The sequence below is a fragment of the Erinaceus europaeus genome, chromosome 6 (assembly GCF_950295315.1).
Source record: "Erinaceus europaeus chromosome 6, mEriEur2.1, whole genome shotgun sequence".
Taxonomy (NCBI): Eukaryota; Metazoa; Chordata; class Mammalia; order Eulipotyphla; family Erinaceidae; genus Erinaceus; species Erinaceus europaeus.
In genome coordinates this window covers 18,842,597-18,865,193 of record NC_080167.1, presented here as the reverse complement: position 1 = coordinate 18,865,193, position 22,597 = coordinate 18,842,597, and the positions used below count along the sequence as shown (strand labels likewise).

Genomic DNA, 22,597 nt, shown 5'->3' with positions numbered 1-22,597 from the left:
CTTGACCCCACTAAACACCCCTCCCTCTGACCTCTGTTATTTACAAAGGGAGAAGACAAATGGCCAAGCACCTAAATCATGCAGTGCTGAAAAGGTCACCCTCACAGAGTCAGTAACTGCCTTTGAGAGCTGGTCTGAAGAATTTAAAACCTCATTACTCTGTCCAGGATCGTAAAGAGAGAATGATAAGAAGGATTTCAGCAGGAATAGAAAGAGGGATGGCGGCTGCATTCTTGTTCCATCCCAAGCCTGTCATGTTGACAATGCTGAGCCCAATGTCATTCCCCCAGGTACTGGGGACAGATTGTGGACAGCTCATTAGAGGCAGCCCTCTCCCCCACACACACACTCCACAGAGCCTTGCACCGGGAGAATCAATAAGACCCAGTACCTGTTACAGACACCAGTTAATCAAGCAGCAGCCATGATGGGTTACAAGAAAGTGGCTCATGTTAATAAAAACATGGAAATAAAAAGTTCTGAGTGGAGTCCAAAGATACCTCTCCTGGTCCAAGCCTGAGCAAGCTCCAGTACTGTGGCCGGCTCCTGCCCCCCATCACCTCCTCCCTCCAAACCCTATTGCTCTCTCAACAAAAAGGTCAATGTGTGGGTCCTCTCCAGCACTTGTCATTTCCTATTTTATTGATATAGGCCAATCTCAAAGGTGTGCAGTGGAATCTTAATGTGGTTTTAATTTGCTTTTTTTTTAATAGTAAGTGATAAGGGACATTTTTTTTTTCATATTTTAGAGACCACAAGTATAGGCACTTTAGAATACCATTTGTTCAGATCTTTTGTTCTACCTTTTTTGGGGGGGAGGGGTATTGCTTTTTCAGTGTTGAGCTGTGTGATTTCTTGGTAGATGTTTGATATCAACCCTGTGCCCCTTATGATATATATATATATATATTCCCCCCCTTTTTTTTAACCAGAGTACATACTAGTTCTGCCTTACGGTGGTTCAGAGGATTGAACCTAGGACTTTGGAGCCACAAGAACTAGAGTCTCTTTGCATAACCATTATGCTATCTACCCCCACCCAATATCTTCACCCAGTTGCTGAGGTGCCTTTTTATTTTAATCCTTGTGCAATTTTCTTTTCATGTATAGAGGATTTTTAATTTGATGTGGTTCCACTTACTTATTCCTGTTTTAGTTTGGGACTGAGTCTCCAAATAGGTTTCCCATGTTAAAGTCCTGAAGTGTTTTACCAAAGTTTTCTCCCATGTATTTTATATTTTCAGATCTAGTACTCCAGTAGCTTGTCCATTTTGAGTTTGTGTGTGTGTGTGTGTGTGTGTGTGTGTGTGTGTGTGTGTGTGTGTGTGTGTGTAAAATGAAGTGATAGTCTAGTTTCATTCTTTTACATGTGGCTATCCAGTTTTTGCAATACCATTTGCTGATGAGATTTTTTTTTTGCCACTGCATGTTTTTGGCCCCTTTGTCATATAGTAAGTGGGTCTGTGAAATTGCATGAGCACAGGGCAGCACTAAGAAAAAAAACAATAGATGCATAGATAGAGAGAGAGAGACACAGAGAGAGAGAGAAAGAGAGAGAGAGAGATTCTAAGGAATTTCTGCACCTCACCTTCCCCTTCCTCAGGTTTTCATCATCTCTCCCTAGGACTCTCCCCTTTCAAAAACCACATTAATACTCGACATTACTTCATTTAAAGATATTTCTGGTTCTATTTGGCCCAGAATTAATGACTTGAGATATATTTTTTTTTCAAATTTATTGACAAAAGGGAAACTGTAAGGAAAGGGAAACATTTAAGGTGTACAGTGGCATTATTTGATATATGTTTATGTTGTGAAACTAGCACCATAATCAAGTTAACTGGCACAGACATCACATCAAGTAGTGTGTGTATGTGTATGTGTGTGTGTGTGTGCATGTGTGTGTGTGCATGTGTGTGTATTGAATCTTTAAGATAGTCTCTTTTACAAATTTCAAATGGGGGTGGGCAGGGGTGGTGGCACACCTGGTTGAGGGCACTTGTTATAATGTGCAATGATTCAGTGTCAAGCCCCAGGTCCCCCCACCTGTAGGGAGAAAGCTTTACAACCAGTAAAGCAGTGATGCAAGGTCTCTCTTTCTCTCTCTCTGTCATCCATTTCCCTTTTAATTTCTGTCTGTCTCTATAAATTAAATAAAAATAAAATATAAACAAACAATGCAGTAATATCAAGTATATACATGCTCACAATTTCTTCATTTTATTGCCAAAAATGTATAACCTTTGACCAATTCAAGATGTTGTACTTATATTCTGGTTTAATTATAGGGTCAGGAACAGCTTTGTAAGTCTTAATCTTCTTTTTATATAAAGGTATTGAAACACTTACTATCAAACACTGTTTAATGACATTTGTAGTTTAAAAAGAACTGGTTAGAATCCCTGGATGTGTATACTTGGACAGCCTGAAAAGTTATTTTCCTATAACAAAATTTAAGAATTTCTTAATTTGAAAAGTTCTGATGTGTGAAAATGAGAATGTTCATGAACACCAGCAAAAACCCAGACCCCAAACACCTCAATTTTCACTAACTTACCTGTCATGTGATTTCAAAGTCAACCGATAAAATTTGTATTTACCAGTGAATTTTTCAGAACCCATGAGATAGTCAGGATGGATGAACAGAAGCTAAAGCACAACATCCCTCTAGATTCCAGACAGTTCACAGCTGTCAGGGAAGTAGGTCAGAGGTCAATGGCAACTGAGCAGTGGATAGATCAGTCCATGTCAATGCATCAATGCAGTAGAGTCACCAGTTAGGGACATTTGATTGTTGCTGGATGGGAGTGCTGACAGGGCACTGTGCACTGTGAAGTTTTCAATAAAAACAAGAAGTTTAGAATCTCCTATGCATTCAATAATTCGACATCTTAAAAAACAAGCACTGCAAATCTTGACTAACGTTTGCCATTTTCTTTACACTTTGTTGAGGCTTTAATGGTTTACTGGAGAGTTGTTGGTACATAGATACAACCTCTAATCTCCCCAAATAGATGTCTAGGTATCTGACAGACACCCACTCCCCTGACCTAGGTCCTTTTCCCCATGCCAGAACCCCAACATCCTTCCCTACTGCCCCTATTCCTCCTTCCCCTTCCCCAGAGTCCTTTGCTTTGGTATAAAATACCACACTTAGCTCAAGTTTCACCTGATCTTTTCCCTTACTGTCTTTGTTTCTTTTTTTTTAATTTTTTTTAATATTTATTTATTCCCTTTTGTTGCCTTTGTTGTTTTATTGTTGTAGTTATTATTGTTGTTGTCGTTGCTGGATAGGACAGAGAGAAATGGAGAGAGGAAGGGAAGACAGAGAGGGGGAGAGAAAGATAGACACCTGCAGACCTGCTTCACTGCTTGTGAAGCGACTCCCCTGCAGGTGGGGAGCCGGGGTTCGAACCGGGATCCTTATGCCGGTCCTTGTGCTTTGCGCCACCCGCGCTTAACCCGCTGCACTACAGCCCGACTCCCGCTGTCTTTGTTTCTTAAGTTCCACCTTAAGTGAGATCATTCAATACTGACTCCACCTTCTCAACAACTACCCTAAGGTTTCCCTAATCATCTGATTCTGATTCCTCTAGAAAGATACAGAAATGCAAGTGTGCTTTTGTTTCTCCTGTTTGTTTTTCTGTATGATTGTCTTAAACAGATACAAGTTTGCCCTCCTTTTGCATTATTCTCCAACCCTCACTAAAATTTCTTTCAAGCTCCAGATTCTACCAGAAAAAGGTGATAATTTTTTTTTTTAAATCTAACTTGTCATTTCAAATTTGTTAGTATTGCCCACTGGATTGAGCTCTGTCTCAGAAAGGAGTGGGTTCTATCAGGAAGCAGCCCTGGGATAGATTAATATGTCTATCAACAGCACACAATAGGAGTGGAAGCAAGCGTGTCTTAATGCTACCTGTCTGGGCTCTTCGGCAAAGTCCAAATTCTACAGTGTACTTCAAAGTGTCTGCAGACATTGCAAAATGTTTTAAGTGTAACTTATTTTATTATTTTATGTTCTTTTTTCCATCAGACTCAATGCCTGCACAACTTCACCATTCCTAGATGCCATTTCCCCCCTTTTTCTTTTGATAGGGTGAGAGACAGAGAGAAAGAAAGAGAGAGAGAGAAGATAGAACTACATCACTCGCACCACTCATGAAGCTTCCTTACTGCAGGTGAAGACCAGGGGCATGAATCTGGACCCTAAAGCAGTTTAGTAATTTGAAGTTACCAGGTGGGTCACTAAAAGCTTTCAACTTCGCTAAATTCATAGGTTTATTTTTCTTTTTTATTATCCTTATTTATTTATTGGCTAGAGTCAGCCAGAGGGGGAGGTAGATAGAGAGAAAGAGAGAGAGAGAGAGAGATACAGCACTGCTTCACCACTCACAAAACTTTGCCCCTGCAGAACCCAGATCCTTGTGCATTGTAATATGCACTCAACCAGGTGTGCCACTTCCTGAACCCTGTATTTATAGTTCTATAAACTACAGATTCCTTTCATTCCAAACTACTTTATGTATCCTCCCAAACACACACACAAGAAGAAATTTATTACACACCATGTTCCCCCAAATATCCAAACATTGTATATGAATTTTGTTTGTTGAAATCCCTTACATTGTTTTTAAAATGGAAACACTAACAAGACCACAGGATAAGAGGGGTACAGTTTCCACCATCAGAGCTCCATATCCCATCCCCTTCTTAGATAGCTTTTCTATTCTTTAACTCCATAATAGTATGGATCCAGGGTCACCATGGGGTGCCAAAGGTGGAAGGTCTGGCTTCTGGAATTGCTTCCCCACTGAATATTGGCATTGAGAGTTCAATCCATACTCCCAGCCTGCCTCTCCTTTTCCCTAGTGGGGAAGAGCTCTAGGGAAGCAGAGCTCCAGGACACATCGGTGGGGTTGTCTGTCCAGGAAAGTCTAGTTGGCATCATGGTTGCATCTGGAACCTGGTGGCTGGAAAGAGTTAACATATAAAGCCACACACTGGCTTTGATTAATATTGATTAATCATGAACCTAAAGGCTGGAATATTGCAGATGAAGATTTGGGGTCTCTGTTTTGGAAGTAGCTAGTAGGTCTACTTTAGGTATATTCCAAATGGCCCATGACTTTTATTAGTTTTTGCCTGAGCCTGACATCTAATATGCAGGATGACCCAGGTTATTGTCTGGAGAGATGATGTCATGGCTGGAAAAAGGGCTAGAAAGCTGGATCAGGGAAGAGAGTAGCTCCCAAATATGGAAATAGTGTATAAATATTGTTGATTATAAGCCCCATCAATTTGATCTGGGGCCCATATATTCAGCTTAGGAGCCAATGTAACCTCTACATCCTATACATATATATATAAGAGAGAGTTAACAGAGGACCACTCATACATACAGAGTAGACAATTAAATAGGCATGCAAGTCCTGCCAGCTCAAATATTTCCCCATTTGCTAATTTACATCTTAATTTCTTTCTTCCCCTCCAGGGTTATTGCTAGGCCTCAGTGTCAACACTGCAAGTCCGCTGCTACTGGCAAGCCATTTCCCCCATTTTACTGGATAGAGACAGAGAGAAGTTGAGAGAAGAAGGGGAGATAGAGAGGACAGAGAGAGAGATAGAAACCTGCACACCTGCTTCACTACTTGTGAATCATCCTCCCTGCAGGTGGGGGAGCAAGGGGTTAAGCCCCTATCCTTGTGTGGGTCCTTGAACATAATACTATGTGCTCTTAATCTGGTGTGCCACTGCTTGGGCCCATAGTCATGTCTTAATTACTTATGTATCCTTAACATCTAAACAACAAATTCTGGGTTAGCTGGCTGATTGACTGACTGACTGACTGATGACTGACAGAATCAATTGTGCTGTGCCACAAAATGATTTAAATCAATGCTATCTGTTAAGTCAGATTTTCGAAAACTTCAAGTATGTATGTGAGAATTCAACAATTTCTGCCATGACTCTATCCTGAAAATCACATGGTGATTTCAGTTTTTAAAATGGCAAATACCAGTGGTGTTTTGTGGGATCTGATCTCTGCTCTCACAATTCTCATGGCTGAGGGAGAGTTTGATATCCATGGACACACCTAACTATACCCTATAGCCCATGTATAATACCTATTAAGTCATGGTCTTCATGTTGTACTGGCATTAATGTTTAACACTTTCCCAAATAAAGAGGATTAAAAATAATAGTAAGTCTGAGTCTGTCTCCTTGCCACTACAAGTCGTGTTATAAACCACCAGGAGAAACTGTGTCATGCTTGAGTAAATAAGGCTTTAAGTGATTTGTTCTCTAAAGCACACCATTTGACACATCACAGAGATGGTCCATTTATCATTTTGAAGATGCCATTGATTTGAGGATATCTGTTTTATGGATGATTAGACAGAAGACTCAGACATGTTTCTTAGGAACATGTTTCATGAAAAATGTCCAAGCAGACGGTATAATACACAATTAATATATCCTGAAAATATTAATCATTAATATCTTCTGCAGGGCAGTTTTTGTGTGAACAAAATTTTGGCCTGCACAGACTTTGTTTATACCTTTACTGATAGGATCAATTATTGATTCTCCTGTTTATCACAGGATATTTAATTCCAAATCACTGAGATCATTTTTGATACATGGACAGTCGTGCCCAACAACCTCTGGGCATTGTCAATATGGTGGCCAACAAGAGGCCAGATGCCTATTTAAATGTTCTGGTGGGTAGACAGGATGTGTTCAGGGTCCAGAGCACACAAGGCAGAGCTTTCTCTCAGGAAAATGGTCTCTGGGGGTTCAGAGGTGGCTCAGCCAGTAGAGCACACACATTACCATGTGTGAGGACCCAGGTTCAAGTCCCCAATTCCCACCTTCATGAGGGAAATGCACAAATGGTGAAGCAGTGCTGTATCTCTTTACCTCTGTCTCCTTCTCTCTTTCTGTCTCTGTTTCTGCTTCTTACTCTCCTTAAAAAGAAAAAAAAAAATGAGTGAAGTCATGCAGGTACCAAACCACAGTGATAATCATGGAGTCAAAAAAAAAAAAAAAAAACGAAGGAGGAGAAGGAAGAGGAAGAAGGAGAAGAGATAAATAAGAAAAAGGAAGAGTTTTTGTCACCTATCTGAATGTCGGGCAGACTGATTTGGGTGTTTAGTGCCACTGTTCTGACTCAGCAAAAACACATGGACTAGATCCAAAAGGAGTCAAAGGAAACCCACCCTGCAAACACAGTCATGCATTTCTTGGCTACTATCTACCTTACTCTACAACTTGATTTCACACCCACATCTCCAGTTTTCTCTCTAGTACTAAAGCTCTATTTATTTTGTGTATTTGTCATCTCTCCTTTGTCTTTATAATAATTATAATCCTAGGGGTCACGCAGTGGTGCACCTGATTAACTGCTCACATAAAAGCACACAAGGACCCAGGTTTGAGGCCCCCCTTCTCCCCAGCTCCCCATCTGCAGTGGAGTCACTTCATGAGCGGTGAAGCAGGTCTGCAGGTGTCTTATTTTTCTCTCCCTTTCTATATTTCCCCCTCTCTCAGTTTCTCTCTGTCCTATCCAACAACAACAACAGCAATAACAGTAACAACTATAACAGTCAACAACAACAATGAACAAAAAAAAAGGCCTCCAGAAACAATGGGTTCATAGTGCAGGCATGGAGCCCCAGCAGTAACCCTGGAGGCAATGGCCACATGATTTCATTTCTGCTGGATCTTCAGCCTTTTTTATTTTTATTTTTGCCTCCAGGGTTATTGCTGGGGCTCAGTGCCTGCACCATGAATCCACTGCTCCTGGAGGCCATTTTCCCCCATTTTGTTGCCCTTGTTGGTGTAGCCTTGTTGTGGTTATTATTGTTGTTGTTGATGTCATTCGTTGTTGGATAGGACAGAGAGAAATGGAGAAGGGAGGGGAAGACAGAGGGGGGAGAGAAAGATAGACATGCACAGACCTGCTTCACTGCCTGTGAAGCGACTCCCCTGCAGGTGGGGAGCCAGGAGCTTGAACCAGGATCCTTACACCAGTCCTTGCACTTTGCGCCAAGTGCACTTAACCCGCTGTGCTACCACCTGACCCCCGAACTTCAGCCTTTTATCTAATCCTCTCATAGGTCCTTTTAATCACTCTAAGTATTCTGATAGGCTTTCTTCCTTAAATAGAAGATACTTAACAAAAGAATTCTCTCTAATACGCATCCTACCAAAATTTCATTTGTATTTAGGGATCTTCTTAAATTATCTCCAATTTAAAATACTCAGTTCTTCTTCAGTGCCTCTCCTTGCCTTGTGCTAAGGAGACTTCATACTTTAGTCCTTCTAACCTTGCCTCCTGATCCATCCCCTGTAATCTGTGCAATTCTATCAGAGAAGCATGCTTTTATAAAGCCCATCATTCTGGAGGAGGATATAAATAGTTACGTCTATTAATCATCCAGATCAAGTTTAACATTTCCTCATCACTAAAAGAGAATTTGGCAACATCAAATGGCATCTACTTCCTCAAAGTCTGGGTAATAATATCTGTGTTCGCAGATTTATTAAAGTCAAGTTGGGAGACATGTTCATGTCTTCAACTTGTTCCTTTGAATCATAAAATGTTATAGAAGGAATCCCAATTGTTTTGTGAAAAACAATTTTATGAAAAAATGTTTTATGAAAAAAAAAATTCCACTTTCCCCTGATCATGGGCCATTGCATGTAGTTAGTACTAGTCACACCCCAATAACCCCCATCTTCCCACCCCAGGCCACACTTATACACACATACTCAAAGCCTAGAAGATAGAGTGTTAAGCCAAGTGTGGTGAGAAATGCTCCCTTAGAGTTGGAATTAAAATTGGTAAGAACAGTTATATTTTTTATCTTACTAAAAGGTTATACAAACATGAGCCTGGGTCATGTTGACGTCAATCTTTGCCTTATGGAAAAGTATCTCTAGGGAAATTAAACACATACACAAAGGAAAAAAATAGCTAGCTTTAATTGACTGAGACAGAGACAAAAAGAGATAGATGAGAGAGAGAGAGACTAGCAATAATACCAAAGTTTCCTCTAAGGTGTTGGGGATCAGACTTGAAGCCAGGTAACTCACATGGCAAAGCAGCATACAATCTTCTTCTTCTAGCGTTTGCCCTTCTTCCATAGCCAGTCAACAGCGTCAGGTTGAGCCTGATGTAAAGTTTCGAGACCTCCTTTGAATCTGGAGAGGTGGCAGTCGTTGACTATGTGGGTCATAGTCTGTCTGTAGCCGCAGGGGCAGTTCGGGTCGTCTCTGGCTCCCCAGCGATGGAACATGGCGGCGCACCGGCCATGTTCGATAGCGATTGAGGAGGGCCCAATCATAACGTGCTAGGTCAAAGCCGGGTTGACGCTTGCAGGGGTCTGTGATGAGGTGTTTGTTCTTGACCTCAGCTGACTGCCAACTCTGTTTCCAAGAGTCTGGAACAGAGAAGTTCAGTGTAGGCGTAGGGGACCAGATTGGGTGACGAGACGTCAAGCGTTGGACAGGGTGGGCGAAGATATCCGCGTATATTGGCAGGTCCGGTCGAGCGTAGACGTCGGAAATGAACTTAGATGATGCCGCATCCCGACATCTGGCGGGGCGATGTTGCTAAGAACTGGCAGCCATGGAACCGGGGTGGAACGGATGGTTCCAGAAATTATCCTCATGGAGGAATATAATTTGGAATCGACCAAGTGGACATGGGGGCTACGGAACCATACTGGGGCACAGTATTCTGCAGTGGAATAGCATAATGCCAGAGATGATGATCGTAGTGTGGAAGCGCTCGCGCCCCATGAGGAGCTGGCCAGTCTTGCAATGATGTTATTCCTCGCGCCCACCTTTGCTGCAGTTTTTATGAGATGAGCATACAATCTAAGTGAGCTATTTCTCCAGCCCAATGGCCACTATCTTAATCATGATATCTTAATAGATCCCTTTCTTAATAGATCTCAGCATGAAGACCTTGATATTCTAAAGAGTGACTGACTTTCTCTTTGCCTATTTGTATGAGGAGGTGGCTTAAATAGACCTTCTCACTTAGTGCTAGGTAACTAGATTAACTCAGTTTTACTCTAATTCTGCAGGCCACAACCTGAGGCTAAATACTCTGCCCTCCCCACTGAGAACAAACCTTGTAAGGAATAAATGTTAGTACCTCACTGCATCTGTACTACAAAGGCAGGAGGAGGGAGGCAGATTTTGCTTCAAGCAAATTGATTTTCATTTGCACAATGCCTACACTGGAGCAAATGTCAAATGCATTTCTTTCGTCCCTTTATTTTGTTCCCATTCTTGTAATCATTACAGACCTATCTTTATACTTAAATCTTAGAACTACAGGGTCCATTAGACTTGACTTTCTGAAATAACTCTATTAAGGATTCATGTTTTATTCAGACTTGAAATGCATGGGGCCTATTGATTCAACTTTAAATAGCACATTCTTCGATTGGAATGTTTACTTCTCTGCAATATGCAGGCTTTGTGTTGTCTAATTGGCATTAGTCACTAAAGTTCTATAGATTAGTGCAAATCACTGATTTTCTTTCAGTAGACCAGTGAACAGTGCCAGGCACAAGTACATTCTCAGTGATTTAAACAAAAAAGGATGTCTTTTTTAAATGATACTTTAATTTTCTGTTATCTTTATTTATTAGATAGGGGCAGCCAAAAATCAAGAGAGGTGGGGGAGATAGAGAGAGATAGAGAAAGAGAGAGATCTGCAGCCCTGCTTCACCCCTCACAAAGCTTTCCCCTTGCAGGTAGAGACCAAGGGCTTTAACCTGGGTCCTTGTAATGCATGCACTCAACCAGGTGCATCACCACCCCCCTTTATTTTTAAGCTGGAAAGAGCCTCTAGTTTTGTGTGTTCATTATTTTAGCAAACCACTTAAATTCAATTTTTCTCTACCTAGGAGTTAGCTCCAGATGCCTAGGAGGGAGCTCGCCTGATAAAATACACCATGCCATTCTCCAGGTGTGGGTTTGAGCCAAACACCACAAAATACAAACATGGACAGCAACAGGCTAAGATCCATGTACAGTAGAACAGTGTCTTGGTGCCCTTCCTCTTGGTATGTCTATATTTCCCTCTCTCTTTCTCTGAAAAGCAAGAAATAGAACATAGGTTTGTCTTCTCAGCAAATCTATATATGTATAAGGTCTTGGATTCATTCTCCAGCACCACACTAAGAAAAAAGACTGGCCTTTTAGAGCCCTGCCCCACTAGGGAAAGATAAAAACAGGCTGGGGGTGTGAATTGACCTGCCAACACCCATATCCAGCGGAGAAGCAATTACAGAAGCCAGAATTCCTACCTCCTATACCCCAAACCAACTTTGATCCATACTCCCAGTGGGGAAGACATGATAAGAGGGAAAAGAAAATAAGGCTCTGAACTCCTGCTTCATCAGGACCTACAGAGAGAGAAGGAAAAAGAGAGAGAGATTTGGATGTAGTGATAAGTCTGTCTATGTGTGGCTTGGAGGGGAAGAGAGGATGGGACCTGGAAGGAAAAGGAGGCGGTTTTGTACAAATGTAGATAGATAGATGTAGAGATTATAGTTAACCCATGTCTGCAACCTTGGAAGAACTATAGTAGACTGCAATGGAGGGACTTGGGATTCAGAACTCTGGTGGTGTGGGATTGATTATACTCCTGTTGACATGTAATTTTGTAAATCAACATTGAAAATTAGGGACAAAAAAAAGACAGGATGATTCTACCATTTTGGTGTGGTGTGGCCTATCATTATTTGTCATTCCTCAGTCTTTGCTAGGGGATCAGACTCTCATTCCCAAACTTGAATTATCCACAAGATGTATGTGTGGCCTATCATTATTTGTCATTCCTCAGTCTTTGCTAGGGGATCAGACTCTCATTCCCGAACTTGAATTATCCACAACATGTATGTGTGTGTATAACAACCTAAATTTACTGCAAAACTGTTGGAATGAAAAGTGCTAAGGTTCATGAACTCCATACTTCAAAATAATCACAACTCTAAGGGAAACCTCTGAGATCCATTAAAACTTGTAGATGTTGGGAGTTAGGCGGTAGCACAGAGGCATAAGCACTCATGGTGCAAGTGCAAGGACCAGCATAAGGATCCCGGTTTGAGCCTCTGGCTCCCCACCTGCAGGGGAGTCACTTCACAAGTGGTGAATGTAAAAGGCAGTAGCCTTGAAATTCCCTTTTTATGCAGTTGTTTGTTAAGTGCTTTTAGTATGAGTTGCTTGTAGTATGAGGTGGAAAATTCCTTGCCCCTTCCCCCTTGAATAAGCAGGACCTAATCAGTGAAGGCCACCCATTGTTCGAAGGACCCTGCCTGGGGACAAGCCTTATCAGGACCTCATCAGTGAAGGCCACCCATTGTTCGAAGGACCCTACATGGGGACAAGCCTTATCAGGACCTTTGAACAGACTTTGTGGCGTGCTGCCTACCGGATGGGTGGTCATAGCCGATGGCAGGAGGATGTGGCGACCCTGCCTGGTTGAATTCTATTGGTTGTGTGATCTTACTATATTTGAAAATAGCCCGCGCTTTGCTTTGTATGGACCCCGCTTTTTGCTAAGTTTGAAATGATTGGATCTTGTGTTTGCTATAGCCTGTTATTGGATGTAGGTTGATAAGGTGATGTGCTCCCCCTCCCTGAGTGTAGTCTGAATTCCTATAAATTGTATGGTTTGAGCCCTGTTCGGGGTCGAGTTTGGTAGACTAACACCAGTCACCATCTCGGCCCGGATTGCAATTCGTCAATAAACATCTTTGCTTCCTTACAGTGGATGGTGGTTTGATTTATGCTCGCTAACATTTGGAGGCTCCAGTGAGATACCTCAGACGGGTACTCCTGAGGACACCCCATCCTGGGTCCGGACCCTCGGAGGCCTTGGAAGTCCTGCCCGGCGCCGGTAAGTCAGGCCTGAATTTTGCATGGTACCATTTCTTTTCCAGCTCTGTACCTCCGGAGAACCAGTGAGTCAAGCTTGATTTTTGTGTAAGTCCCCAGGGGGCCTGGGGGTCTGTGGATTGCGGGACGCCGCGTTAAAATCCCAGACCGCAGTGCTGGGGAGTGAGGACTCCCAGGCTGCTGGGGTAAGGATCTGGAACAGGGTCCGCCCAAGGACCTGAAACAGGGTCCACCCGGGACCTGAAACAGGGTCCACCTGGGACCTGAAACAGGGTCCACCTAAGGATCTGGAAAAGGGTCCGCTTCCGAACTGTCTCTCGTGGCCACTCTGTGTTTGTCTCCTTTACCCTCCTCACTTTGGCAATTCGCGAAAAGGCTGAGCCTGTTAGTGCAACTGAGGGGGTCTGGCTGGAGCTACTCTCCGGTGACTCCTGAAGGCCTAATTAGCAACATTCCTTAGTAGCGGCAGCCGGAATGGTAATTGCCCAATCTTGACTGAGTGAGTGGTCTGCTGCGTGTGTGTGAATGCTATGTGCCTCACGGCCTGAAAAGCTACGGGGCTTGAGTGAGCTCTAACCTGCGTGTCCGTGGAGTCGTTTCAGCTAAGTGGGGGTTCTCAATGTAGTTGAGACCTAGACCGGGGATCATACGGTCACCCCTAAGCTAAGACCCCTTAAGGTCCCGCGAGGGGCCCGGCCAGGCGAGCATCGTTGTGTGCCTGACATCCATCAGATGTCAGTTCCTTTTTCCCCACTTACAATCTGCCTTGTTGGTCTCGCAGCATTTGCGGTTTGTCTTTTTGTTTGTCTCCTTCCCTTATTTTGTGTTACGGTACCACAGGAGGTTAAAGGTTAAAAAAAAATTTTAGAAAAACTGGAGTCTCCATTAATAAAAACTTCTTGCAACCTAAAAAGGGAAGAAGGTCCCAAGTGGACACCCTTTGGGTTGATAGGGAAAAAGTGTGTGAGAATGAGAAAACGGTGTGCCAGCTGGCTGTAAGAAAGAGTATAAAAAGAACCCGTGAAATCTGGGGTGTTAGGTATTGTCTGGACATTTGTTAAGCGCGCTTGTCTGTCTGTGTGTGTCTTGTCTGTTTGTCAGTCTGTGTTTCGTGTTCACTTACTTCCACTTTGCAGGAATGGGCCAGGCGGCATCTACCCCACTGGACCTGGTTACTCAGAGTTTGGGGGTAGGAGTGCATAAATATAAACTCATGACTTTTTGTTCCTCAGAAAGGCTCACCTTTGATGTAAGATGTGTTTCTGTGCTTTTTTGTGTCCCTGTGTCTTTTTGGTCAACATTAAGAAATCATCTCAGAGCGATGGGACCAGATTTGGTTCCGGCCTGAAGTTGCCAGCTGAATTTTGCCTTGTCTTTGTCTCTCTTTTAAGCCTGAGTAGCAGAACCATGTCCTCAGGCTAGTCCAGGCAGGACCCTGAGGGTGCCACCCCGCCCTCACAGGAGTCAGGCTGGCTGGTCACAGCAGGGGCCTGGAGCCGGGCCAGGCAGCAGCTCTAGTGCAGGGGCGACACCCCGCCCTGCCTTGGTGTGGCTGTGACCTGGGACGGGCCCATGGGTGCAGATGGGTGATAGTGCTAGCATGTGTGTGGCTTTACCCATGCCCCTGGAGCTGACTGGAGCTGTCTGAAAACTGCCCTTGGTCCTCTTGGGCTCCTCGTAGAGAGAAGCTGAAAGAATTTGTTTCTTCCTCCTTGTTTTTTTTAGGACTAGTTAAGGTTGTCCTAGGAGCTATTGGATAAAAAAATCTTAGTATATAAATGTGAGATGTTTCATCTTGAAAAATTGTGTGAGTGCAGATCTAAATTTGTGTTTGACCAGGTATGTTGCTAAGATGTGTCTGTACTGGTTAAAAGCTGCTCTTTTCCCCTAAGCAATCAGCCCAGATATATAAATGATAAAAAGGTGGCTATGAGATGTCTTACATGTTTATATGTGTGTTTTAGGTCTGTTTTTGTGGCCTAAGAAATGTTAATCTTAAGGTTAAAAGTGTAAGTAACTTTAAAGCTGCATTCTTATCAAAGTTCTTTAAAAAAAAAAAAGGAGTTTTCAATACAGTTCTTATGTGGTAATATAAGGGTAAAAATTCATTTGCTAAGACAGCTAAAGATCTAAAGTCTTAAGTATTTAATGTGACAATTCATCTTCTCCAAATTGATATGCAAATTATCTATTTTATAGATATTGGTCCACAGCAAATTTGGCATTTGTCTGACATTGAAAATGCTTTGAGAAGTCACTAGTATGTGTTAACTCTCTAAGTAATTAGAGTTTGTTTAAAGTTTAAGGAAAAATTTAGTTAAACTGAATTTGGTTTAGAGATCCTGGTCATAGAAATTGCTACAGTAGGTTAAAAAGGTAACTTTTAAATGTATGCTCTTTAAAATTCAAACAGAGCCTCTCAAGTTAGGTATCATACACTGAAGATGTGTCTCTATCTCTTGTGTGGAAAATGGCAGAAAGGTTATTGACATGTAAACGTTTTAAAATACCTTCTCAACTAAAGAAGTAGAACTGGCTTAGGTGAGTGAAAAATAACACAGTGGTTATATTAATGATTTTCTAGCCTAAGGCTTTTGCTCTGGTTTTCCTCTTTATATCTTTCTGCTTTTAAAAATTATCTGGTTTGTTTTAAGACGCTGTCAGAGATTTATTCTTGACAAATGGTATTTTTGGTCTGATAGAAGATTTGTTTTGGCAAATCCTGATTTAACAAAATTATTATTTTGAATATTTAAGTTATGAGGTTTATTTTAGCCTTTTAAGTTGCCATATTAGAGTTCTAAGGGGTAAAATCTATTAAGAGTTTTATATCTACACTTATTCATGATAGCTTTGTGATGAGTAAAGATCTTAACAAAAACTGTTTTGATATTGTGCTTAAATTGCCCAAGAAGTTTAAAATAATGCTAAAAAATGGTGATCATTTTATTATGTCAACACATTAGATATTGACTTTATATACTATACTGGTATATCTGTTTGTTAAAAAGACCTTCTAAAATTACATAGAGATGTATAGGCAAATTCTGGTAATTAGATTGTCAGTTTTGGTAAGCTCTTAATCTGGTTTTGTGTATGTCTTACTGGTTACAAATGTACGAGTACAGCAGTGATACCCCTTCAATCATACTGCCAGGTTCTCTTAGGGGGTCTCCAAGAGGCAGTAAAATGGCCCACAAATTTCTCTAAGGTAAATAGAATGACACTAAATTTGGCCTTTTGTTGCTCAAATCTGCCCCAGGTATTAGAAAAAAGTTACAGAAGACAAAGATTTTAAAGAAAAGCTGAGAGATTGCTCAGAGGGTTTTTAAGAAGTTGGTAAATGTTTTGACATTAGACTTTGGAAAGAAAGAAAGAAAGAAAGAAAGAAAGAAAGAAAGAAAGAAAGAAAGAAAGAAAGAGAGAGAAAGTTGGGGCAGTGCCCAGAGGAAAAAGGAAAGTCAGAAAATAGGGGCTAAGGGTAGAGAAAGATCAGTGATGTTACTGCAAAGAAAAAGGACACTGGAAGAAAGGCTGTTTTATCAACAAGCCATTTAGACTGCTTGTAGATGAACTTAAAGACATAAGCCGGGGAGTGCTGACCCAAAAACTTGGGCCATGGCACAGACCCGTTGCCTATTTGTCAAATATTGGACCCTGTAGCTGCTGGATGGACAAAATGCCTGAGGACAATAGCACCTGTGGCACAGCTGGTAAGGAAAGCAGACAAGCCATCACTGGGGCAAGTCCAATGCCCACCTAACCTGCTACCAAGTTCTGTTCCTAGACCAGCCATGAGTGAAATTCAGTGCTGCTACCGGCCTGAACCCTGCCACCCTGATGTTGGAGACGGATCCTGAGGCTCCCTACAAATGCATGACTGCCAAGAGGTATGCCTTTGCTACATGGCGTGTGCATGGAGCATGTGGGGAGAGAAGATTCCTGACTCCCACCGGGAAGATGATCCAGCAAAAGAACCTACTGGAGGCCGCATGGACCCTGCAAGAAGCAGCCGTGACCCATTGTTCCGGACATCAGAAAAGAAACTAGAGGGCAGATGAAGCCACTTGTGCAGCTACACAACAAGCAGAGCCAGCCTTGACATTGATTCTACTAGGCTCCCTGCTTCCAAAGGACCCTGGATACAGTAAGGAGAAATAAGATGGGCAAGAGATTAGGACTAGAGACTAAATAGATTTTACAGAAGTAAAATCAGAGATTTTTGGGTATAAGTACTTGCTGATATTTATAGACACATTTTCAAGTTGGGTAGAGGTTTAACCAATAAAGTCTGAGGGGGCATAGATGGTGAGCAAGAAAATTTTAGATAAAACAGTGCCCAGGTGGAGAGTTCCCTCTCACCATTGGTTCTGGTAAGCAGACATTCACTGTTTTTGTGTCTCAGTTAGTGACCCGAGAAATGGGAACAAATTGGAAATTTCATTATGCTAACGAGCCCCATATCCCTGGGCAGGTAGAGAGATAAATTAGACCTTAAAGGAGACTTTAACTAAATTAACCCTTGAAACTGGCAGGGGATGGGTATCGCTCCTGGCTCAGGCCCTTCTGAGAGTACACTGTTTCCCATTGTAAACAAACTGTCTCCCTTTGAAATGGTTTTTGGCAGACTGCTGCTGTCATGATCTGTGATGCTCTTGTCTCTGATCTATCCCACAACTGTTACCAAGTTCTTACAGATCTCCAGCCTATATTGCAGGACAATTAGAATGCTGTGCTACAAGCCTTTGGGAAGGACCCTGTCACCTGCTGCCTGCTCCACAAGGCACACCCAGTGAGAAAGACCTTATATTGTGATCCTGAGTACACCAACTGCTGCAAAGGTTGCCAGAAAGTGCCACTAGATTCATCACACTCCTTTGAAGAGGACAGTTGCTGATCCCACTGACCCAAAAGAAAAAAAAAAGATGAAGATGAATCAAAGATTTGATTCTCGGCTAAGACAAGTGGGGAATGTAAAAGGCAGTAGCCTTGAAATTCCCTTTTTATGCAGTTGTTTGTTAAGTGCTTTTAGTATGAGTTGCTTGTAGTATGGGGTGGAAAATTCCTTGCCCCTTCCCCCTTGAATAAGCAGGACCTAATCAGTGAAGGCCACCCATTGTTCGAAGGACCCTGCCTGGGGACAAGCCTTATCAGGACCTCATCAGTGAAGGCCACCCATTGTTCGAAGGACCCTACATGGGGACAAGCCTTATCAGGACCTTTGAACAGACTTTGTGGTGTGCTGCCTACCGGATGGGTGGTCATAGCCGATGGCAGGAGGATGTGGCGACCCTGCCTGGTTGAATTCTATTGGTTGTGTGATCTTACTATATTTGAAAATAGCCCGCGCTTTGCTTTGTATGGGCCCCGCTTTTTGCTAAGTTTGAAATGATTGGATCTTGTGTTTGCTATAGCCTGTTATTGGATGTAGGTTGATAAGGTGATGTGCTCCCCCTCCCTGAGTGTAGTCTGAATTCCTATAAATTGTATGGTTTGAGCCCTGTTCGGGGTCGAGTTTGGTAGACTAACACCAGTCACCATCTCGGCCCGGATTGCAATTCGTCAATAAACATCTTTGCTTCCTTACAGTGGATGGTGGTTTGATTTATGCTCGCTAACAGTGAAGTAGGTCTGCAGGTATTTATCTTTCTCTATCCTCTATGTCTTCCCCTCCTCTCTTCATTTCTCTCTGTCTTATCCAACAATGATGACATCAATAACAACAATAATAACTACAACAAGGGCACCAAAGGGAATAAATAAATATTTTTTAAAAAGTGTAGATGTTATATAATATATATAATATATATTATAGTAATATATATAAAACTTATAGATGTTATATATAATATATATATATATATATATATATATAATAGATTGTATCATAGCATCATATAAGCAACAGAACAAATATCCTGGAGTAAAGTAAATCCAGACTCAAAACCCATTTCCATTAAAACATACCCTGCCACTGGAAGACTAGCCCTGAAATGAGTACAGTATGTTATCAGCTATGACCATCGACTGTGAGCTGAGACTGCCAGGGACTCAGAGGATACACAGGCTTCTGTGCTAAATACAAATAAATATGAGTCCTAAGTCAGATTGATGGGGTTTGCAGTTAACGATATTTATATACTTTCCTCATATTTGGGAACTATACTCTGCCCTGATTGAGTTTTCTAGTCCTATTTTCAACTCTTGACACCATCTACCCAGACAGTACTTTTAGTCCACCTGCATGTTAGCTATCAGGCTCAGGCAAAAACTACTAGTCATGAACCCCTTGGAACAAACATAGACTTCCTAGCTTCTTCACAAAGACAACCAATTTAATCTGCTCCATTTCTGCCTTTGGGTTTCTGTTTATTAAACAATTTGTCCAGGAGTCAGACAGTAGCGTATCAGGTTAAGCACAGGTGGTGCAAAGCACAAGGACCAGCGTAAGGATCCCAGTTCCATCCCCCAGCTCCCTACCTGCAGGGGAGTCACTTCGCAGGCAGTGAAGCAGGTCTGCAGGTATCTATCTTTCTCCCCCTTTCTGTCTTCCCCTCCTCTCTCCATTTCTCTCTGTCTTGTCCAACAATGACAACATCAATAACTACAATAATACAACAATAAAGCAACAAAAGGAAATAAATAAATGTAAAAAATATTTGAAAAAACCATTTGTCCTGCTTTATATCTTACTGCCTTCCAACCACCAAGTTTCAGGTGTTACCATGATATCATCCTAACTTCCTTGAGCAGACAACCTTACCAATATGACCCAGAAATTCATCTCTCCAGAGCTCTAACCCACTAGGACAAGCCAGAAACAAGGTGAGGGTATGGATTGAACTGTCCAGCCCATGTCCAGCAAAGAAGCAATTACAGAAGTCAGACTTTCCACCTTCTGCACCTCATAAAGAATTTTGTTCCATACTCCCAAATCTTTACCCTAGAGGGATAATGATAGGGAAATTTCTAGGGAACTTTGATGATGGAAACTATGTGTAGTTGTACCCCTGTTATCTTCCAATCTTGTTAATAATAAGAATTTTTAAAAAACTAATCCTATTAGTACCTCTACACTTTGTTATACATAAAGGTGACACCACATTCCTTATATAGAGCTAGTGTGACTTCCATATAGAGAGACCATTCTAGGAATATATCAAACATCTAGACTATATACAACAAATTTAAATCACCACCCTCTCCTGTTGTGAAATAAGAGTGGGAGGAACAGCATGGAAAAAAGGGAAGGGGACTGGAAAATGCTAAACAAATCATTCTGACATACAAGACAATATTACCCTCAGTGTTCAACACAATGATTATTCAACATGCATGCACAATGTAAATTATTAACATCATAAGTCTATTCCTCATCTATTCCGGGCAACTTTAAAAATATTTTCAACACCATATTACCTATGGGCCCCATGCTATTATTATACCCATGTGATTTATTTATTCATCTATCTATCTATCTATCTATCTGTCTATCTATTTTGCCACCAGGGTTATCACTGAAGCTCAGAGCCTGCACAATGTATCCACAGCTCTGGGAAGTAATTTTTCTTCTTCCCTCCTCCCTTTTTTTGATAGCATAGAGAGAAACTGAGAGGGGGAGACGACTATAGAGAGGAAGAGAGACACCTGCAGTGCTGCTTCAATGCTAGTGAAGCATTTTTCCCTGCAGGTGGGGGCTGGAGGCTTGAACGAGCGTCTTTGAGCATGATAATCTGTGCACTAAACCAGGGGCACCACCACCCAGTTCCAATGACTTCTTAATCTTACAACTGAAAATGTGCACCTCTTGATTCCCTTCATCCATTTATCCCACCCCTCTCCCCACCAATAACCAGCAATCTGTTGTTTGTATCTATGAGACAGATCTGTTTTTGTTTTAAACAAACATGTAATATATAATGTAGACTTAGTGCTTTGCTATAGAAAACAGCAAAAATTTTGGCTCTGGCTGCTTCCTTTCTTTTTTTTAAATATTTTAGTTATTTATTATTATTGGACAGATACAGAGAGAATTTGAAATGAGGAACTACAGGCAATGATAGAGGGAAAGAGACAGAGAGATATCTGTAGCCCTGCTTCACCACTACCACTCGTGAAGCTTTCCCCCTACAAGTGGGGGCTGGGGGATTGAACACGAGTCCTTGAACAGTGCAACCTGTGTGCTCAACCAGATGTGCCACCAACCAGTCCCTAGTCCTTATTTTCCTGATAGTGTTAGAAGACAGACAGCTGTGATCTATGTAACATTATGTAATCAGAGTGTTGGACAATTCTCACTAACAGAGTTACTAGGAAATTGTAAAGCCCAAACACTTAATGCATAAGAAGATTGGAAAGAGAATGAACAGTTGACTTTAGTGAGCAGTATGGTAGTCAGTACTTTCATTTGAAATAAGAAAGAAAGAGGGGGTTGGACGGTAGCACAGCAGGTTAAGTGCACATGTTGCAAAGCACAAGGACCAGAGTAGGGATCTGAGTTCGAGCCCCCACCTGCAGGGGCGTCACTTCACAGGTGTTGAAGCAGATCTGCAGGTGTCTCTCTCTCTCCCCCTCTGTGTCTTCCCCTCCTCACTCCATTTATCTCTGTCCTATCCAACAATGACATCAATGGCAATGATAATAATAATAACCACAACAATGATAAAAAAAAAAAAAACAGGGTAACAAAAGGGAAAAAATGGCCTCCAGGAGCAGCAGATTTGTAGGGCAGGCACCGAGCCCCAGCAGTAACCCTGGAGACAAAACAAAAAAAGAGAGAGAGAAAGAAAAAATCATGAGAATTTGGAAAACCTGGCTTTAACAGAGGTCAGTAACATGAAGGTGTTTTATTTGTTAAGTCCTCTATTGATCACAGAGAGGTGATCTTCAAGAAGTTTTAGCACAATTCTTCAGGGATGAAGAGGACTTAAGATAAAGCACATTCAACAACAAAGTCTGTTACTGTCTTATCAGTGTAGCTTACTTCCTAAATGGTAGCAGTTCTTCAAAGGCAAATTAAATCCAAACACCAACTTAGAAGATAGAATCAAGAACAATGAACTAAGGATATGAATACAAATGATAATTTTCTGCTAGCTGTTTGTCCTATTTGACAGTAGGACTGGGACAGAGAATGTCTTCCTCTTGCTTACTTACTGGCTGAGTTGAATACGTCAGAAATCTTCCCTTGCTTGATAATCTCATGGGGTTCTCAGCTCAGCCATAATTAATATTTCTTCCTGCTTGGAGAGCCAAAAAAGCTTTCTGAGCAACCACTTTATCTAAATGATTTATGTCAATAAAAAACATTAAATGACTAAATCCCAGGCATATTTGGGAGAAGATGATTTAATCAGAAGTGTTCCCTCTCATTTCTGTCTCTATTGGAAACAAATTTTTTCTTAGAAAAATTTTCAGGTCTTCTCTCTTTCTCCCTTAAATCTTAATATAAGGAGATCTATAGTTCCTCATTTGCAGTGGCATAGGGGAAGCAGGACATATTTTAATCTCTGACAGACAGTAAATTTAATCTGTCAGAATTTACTCAAAATAAGTCATTGTGTGAACAATTTAAGAAAAGAAGATAAAAGGTATGAGAGTAGGGAGTCGGGCTGTAGCACAGTGGGTTAAACGAAGGTGGCACAAAGCACAAGGACCGGTGTAAGGATCC

General features: G+C 41.7%; 1 long non-coding RNA gene across 1 annotated transcript; it reads left to right on the top strand.

Annotated features, from left to right (window-relative positions):
- The first annotated feature begins 15,793 nt into the window (after positions 1–15,793).
- LOC132539099 (uncharacterized) lies at positions 15,794–18,515 on the top strand. Its single transcript, XR_009550414.1, has 2 exons — positions 15,794–17,074; positions 17,633–18,515. It is a non-coding gene; the product is annotated as an uncharacterized LOC132539099 (long non-coding RNA).
- The last annotated feature ends 4,082 nt before the right edge of the window (positions 18,516–22,597 follow it).